Source organism: Quercus suber, unplaced genomic scaffold (genome assembly GCF_002906115.3).
Source record: "Quercus suber isolate HL8 unplaced genomic scaffold, Cork oak 2.0 scaffold_1029, whole genome shotgun sequence".
In the NCBI taxonomy this organism is placed as follows: domain Eukaryota; kingdom Viridiplantae; phylum Streptophyta; class Magnoliopsida; order Fagales; family Fagaceae; genus Quercus; species Quercus suber.
The window spans coordinates 118,893-124,990 of NW_027070440.1; the positions used below are offsets into that span (position 1 = coordinate 118,893).

The 6,098-nt window shown below is 31.0% G+C and overlaps 1 pseudogene; it reads left to right on the top strand.

Annotated features, from left to right (window-relative positions):
* The window catches only part of LOC111991893 (G-type lectin S-receptor-like serine/threonine-protein kinase At4g27290), an 11,082-nt pseudogene extending 5,583 nt beyond the window's left edge, over positions 1 to 5,499 (top strand).
* The last annotated feature ends 599 nt before the right edge of the window (positions 5,500 to 6,098 follow it).

Genomic DNA, 6,098 nt, shown 5'->3' on the forward strand with positions numbered 1-6,098 from the left:
TTTTTTTTTTTTAATTTGAAATTTGGTGCTGAATAATTCATTAAAAAAATATGGAAATTTCAATACTATGCATGGGAGCCTACTTGTTTGTGTAGTCGACTAAAATGATTTTATAAAATCTTAAATTGAGTAAGAAACTACACCATTGCATGAATTGCTCCTGTACAACTTCAATTTGTGTTACAATTTGATAAAGAAGTCATTGCATGAACGTGCAATGGCTTTCAAAAAATATTAAAGAATTAGAAGATTCATTGCTTAAAAATTATTGAAACAAAACAAATATATATGACTACACAATAGAAAAATATAAGAGAAAGATGGTTACATTCAAAAGAATAATTCATAACTATAAGCCTATAACTATTGAGAAGAAAAAAAAAATTAAGAGCTTACAAATATATGTGTGTGTGTGACTACACAACAGAGAAATATAAGAGAATGATGTGTTACACTCAAAATAATAATTCCTGGCTATAGTCATTGAATTTTGCCAAATAGTTTTAGATATTGCAAAAATATAACTCAAAAATTCAGATGTTAAAAATTTCAAAAGGCCAAAAAATATTAAAGAATCATAAGATTTACTTCCTATAAATTATTGAAATAAAACAATATATATATATATATATATGATTATACAATAGAGAAATATAAAAGAAAGTTTGATTACATTCAAAAGAATAATACATGCATGGTATAGTTGTTGAAATTTGCTAAACATGTTCAAATATTGCAAAAACTTCCAAAAAGCCAAAAATATATGACCATTCAAAAGAGAAAATTAAGAAAAGGAAAAAAGTACATAAACCCATAAAGTAATAAATTTTAAATTTTAATGAGTCTAAACTTTAAATAATGAAAAAAAATCATCTATGAGGTTGTGTTCCTAGCAACCCTGAAAGAAAAAGTAAAGTGTAAAAAAACCATGAAATACCATCAAGCAATTAGTTTTAATGGGTTTAAACTATATACCGTGAACAAAAATAATCATAAACAATCATAGGTGCAGGATTTAGTTACCAAGATTAGATGGTTGTAAACCACATCCTTTCAACATTGATTTAGGGTTATGCCAAAGAATATCAAGCCCTTGCACGGATGTTATTTGTGGATGACTGTGCAACACTGCAATTCATAGACTATTGTTAATAAGACAATCATGTTCAAATTTAAAAGCAATTAGGTGGTCTTTATACAACAGGATTTATTCTCGTTGAAGAATCAACTTCCTCACCAAGTTATATTTAGGGTTTTGAGGTGGGAAGAGAGGAGTCCTAACATGAGTCTAATTAATAAATAAAATTAATTATAATGAGGTATAAATTTGTGAAGCTTGCAAAACTAATGTGTCAAAATTTTAAATGGTCACTAAAAAGTAAAAAACTTTAGTTTTATATTATAATAATAATAATATATAGATAATATATAGTTTAATAAGGACATAAAAAAATTCATACAATTCATTGTTAAATGAATAATTGCTGTTTTGTGAGCTTGATCTAATCCGATAAACCCAACCCCATAGTTACTTTATCAACACAAAATCTCTTTCAACTTTTAGATGGATAATGTAGATATAATAAAATATGAACAAAATTTAGGTATAGTACCTTAGGTGTCGTTCTTTAGGTTTCTCTCTTAAAACATACACTTCTTTCCCATGAGAAAAAATTCACATAGTAGAATCTTAAAATGAGAACTCAAAGAATAACACCTAAGTATTGTACCTAAGTCTTACTCATAAAATATATATTGCTGACCAAACACATGTTTAAAGTTCCGTGCAATTTTTCTCAAAAGAAAGTTTTGTGCAAGTCATCTAAGTAATTATATATAATAATAATACTCAATAATTAATTTTGTTTAAAAAAATAATGATGATGTGGCAAGGTCTGAAGAGGCCAACAAAAAATCAAAAGTTTTGGTTTTATATATATAAACTTAAATGCAGTATCTTAGGTGTTGTTCTTTAGATTCCTCTTTTAAAATTCAGTCATGTGGTTAACTAAAAAATACACTTCCTTTCTATGAGAAAAAATCCACATGGCAGAATCTTAAAATAAGAACCTAAGGAACAACACCTAAATACTATACATAAGTCTTGCTCATAAAATATATATTGCCGACCAAACACATGTTTAAAGTTCCGTGCAATTTTTCTAAAAAAAAAGTTTTGTGCAAGTTATCTAAGTAATTAAAGATAATAATAATACTTAATAAATAATTTTGTTTTTAAAAATAATGATGATGTGGCAAGCTCAGGAGAAGTTAACAAAAAGTCAAAAATTTCGGTATGTGTATATAGTGAACTAGACCCTTTTTTGTATTTTCATTAATGTTTAAGTATATGACAATTTATTAATTTGATAATTTTGTATTTATAGATTTATGAATTATGATTATTTTATCAATATTGCAATTTGGTCCCCTCAAGTTAAAATTCCTGAATATGCCCTTGCACATACATAGGAAAGAGCATCTGTTCACAGAGTGAAAAACCAATAGGTAAACGTACTTTGTGGCCGAGCTCAACTAATCAAATCAAATATGAAGGTTGTTGCGGTATGTACTATACTTACTAGGCTTTATATGTACAAGCACATGAAGTGCATCCAATCTCCTCACTCCTGCTATCAACTTCAGACTCATGCCTTGTCCTTCACAGTCACTTGGTACCACAAGTCAATCCATCTACTGTAAAACCGATCTCTTATTCACTCCAAAGCTTATTGAAGATTTGATGTAGTCTGTATGGTTTTAGTAGCAACTCCAACACAGTTAAGGTGATCTTTGTGTCTGAAAGAGTCAACCTCTAAAGGATGTTCACTGGGAGAGGATTGCAAGACAAATATTAGCCATCTCTAGGTTTTTCTACATTTTACTGTGGTTGTCTTCCTTCTCAAAGGATTAGGGTTGAAAAAGGTTTTTACACAAGTCGGGTTTAGGCTTAGTGTGGCTACCAAAGCAACCCTTGAAAGAAAATAACAAAATTTCCATAATGAGGTCTCGGTCAACTGAGTGTCTATGGAGAGTTTCTATCTGAATCAACCATCTCACACAACCAAGCCTCGAATCTCGCTCGACCGAGTTCGTTAGTCTTGCACAATGAGAAGATCCGTCAACCTTTAGCCCTCATTACCACAATCACATTACAAGTACAAAACTTAAAAATTACAAGTAAATTTGTCATGGAATTAGCTCCCACATGCTCAACTGACTTATAGTACATCCAGGGACTATAATCAATGATCTAATAGTTCTACCAGAAAGAAACATAAAACTTTAAAAAAAAAAAAAAAATGAAACAATTACTTAATTGCTGTCTGATCTAGGATCAATCCATAAATTAAACAAGAAGAAAAGGGAGGTGGTCATCATAACAGCATCAATCATTTCTGGATTGCTTACTTTGGGTTGCTTTGGCGTTTCACTTGGAAGACAACAAATAGAAGACGTAAGTATACCCATCCATTTTTCCAATATATATATATATATTTATACACACACACACTCATCCATCCTTGCTCATATTAAAGCTAGATTTTAAATGAGCATGATAAATTGTACAAAGACTAAAATTAAAAGCAGTTCCTGAAAAGGTTATATATGGGTTCAATAGGTGAAAGAAAGAAAGAAGATGTAGACGTACCATTATTTAATTTCACAACGGTTGCTACAGCAACAAACAAATTCTCTCCTGCAAATGTGATCGGGGCAGGTGGATTTGGTCCTGTTTATAAGTAAAAAGGATTCTGATTTAATTACAGGTCAAAAAATTTAGGTGATACTATACAAATTTAGACGGAAAGATTCATCTTTAATTGATGATTTGCAGGGACATCTACGTAACGGACAAGATATTGCAGTGAAGAGGTTATCAAAGAGTTCAAGACAAGGTCTTGAAGAGTTCAAGAATGAAGTTGTTCTCATTGCCAAACTTCAACATAAGAATCTTGTCAAGCTTTTAGGCTACTGTGTTCAAGGAGATGAAAAGATGTTAATCTATGAGTACATGCCCAACAAAAGCTTGGATTGTTTCATTTTTGGTATGATTCTCTTGACCCTTAATGTATGATAATTACTTTCCATCTTTTAAATGTTGCGTGCCTGAGTGTCTTGACTCTTGTCTATTATGTATTTGAATAGAATCCTTCAATTGATTTTCAAAAGAACTTCACAAAAAGAACTAAAAATAGACATAGATGCAATCATGGTAACAATGGCAAAAATTGTATGCAGAACAAAATGATACTCTGCTAGCATGGCCAAAGCGTTTTGACATATTATCGGGATTGTGCGAGGACTTCTCTATCTTCACGAGGACTCTAGACTTCAAGTCATCCACAGGGATCTGAAAGCAAGCAATATTTTATTAGATATCAACTTAAACCCAAAAATATCAGATTTTGGCTTAGCAAGAACTTTTGTAGGGGATGAAAGTGAAGAGAAGACAGATAGAGTTGTTGGAACATAGTAAGTAATATAAAAATTGGAACTAGATTTTGTTTTTCAAATTGTAGCAAATATTTAATCAATGTGCTTTGACTCAAAGTACCCCTCATTCCCTTATAACATGATGTAAGTGAGGTGATATGTTAAAGACGTACTAAAATTTAAGTTATCAGTAACAACAATAATGATAATAAAGCTTATTTGATAATAAGCTTATTTGATGGTTTCATGCAGCGGCTACATGTCTCCTGAGTATGCAGTTGATGGAATATTTTCAGTGAAATCTGATGTGTTTAGCATGGGTGTGCTTATGTTAGAGATAGTGAGTTCCATTAAAATCAGAAAATTTTATCACCCAAATCACCATCATAACCTTTTGGGACATGTAAGTGGAAATCTCTCTCTCTCTCTCTCTCTCTCTCTCTCTCTCTCTCTCTCCTTTTTGGTGGATTATGTGAGTATCTGTATTGTAATTGTGCTAGGCATGGTTGTTGTGGAAGGAGGGCAGGGCCTTGGAACTATCGTATACATGTTTGGAGGATTCACATTCAAGATCTCAAATCTTGAGATGTATTCAAGTTGGTTTGCTATGTGTTCAAAAGTATCCTGAAGATAGGCCAATAATGTCTTGTGTGTATTCTATGTTAACGAATGAGGAAGCAATTCTGCCCCAGCCTAAACAGCCTGGTTTCTTCATAGAAAGAAGTCCCAGCAATTCAGGTGCAATATTAAGAAATGAAGAATCTAACATAGAGAATGCAGTTACTATAACTATGCCGGAAGCTAGATAGGAAATTCATAAGTAGCTTGCCTGAGAAGTTATATGTGAAATTTTTTTAGTATTTAGGGGTGTGTTTGGGATTAGATTGCATCTTTTTGTTTTTAGAAGTAAATTCTATTAATTGTTCATAGTTGCAACTTGCTTGGGTGTGTAAAACTAATGAGCTTTTCTGTATTTTCTTTAATGAAATGGCTGGACCAGCCAATTCTTATCTAAAATATAAATGATTGAGACTCCTAAATATGGGCTTCTTTGCCTTTAAACCACGGATCCTATTAAAAGTGTACAGAGGTTTTAATCACAAAAGCAGAAGGTGCAGAACCAGAAGAAGCAGAAAACAAAGATAAAAATGAAGAGTGGATTAAGCGAAGAAGAATGATTCTATTCACATGAGCATATGATCTATACACTATTGGTATATAAACACGGTAAGACTGAGTTGATAAATTATATATCTATCTATATGTATATATATCTAAAAGCTAAAGTATATCATTTAAGTCTCATGAAATTTTGTTTTTAGTTTATCCATTCCATTGTGTATGCACATGCATTTTATGATTATCGACCCACACAATTATTAGAAAGTGTGCTTAGTTCATATGCTTTTTTTAAAGTCGTTATTCAAAATATTCTATTATATTAAAATTTGAAAAGTAACAATTCTTCAAAATCTTCATGACTTAGAGCATCAGTATCCGATTTCATAAATGCTATATGTTAGTATATTTTAGAATCAAAGCACTAAAAAACCCATTACCTAATCTTCCAATTGTAAAAAATTTTACAATTGTGCTAAAGTACCATCATAAATATATTGTATCTCTACTTTAGGTTGATGCGATTTGGTTGTTTTAATGTG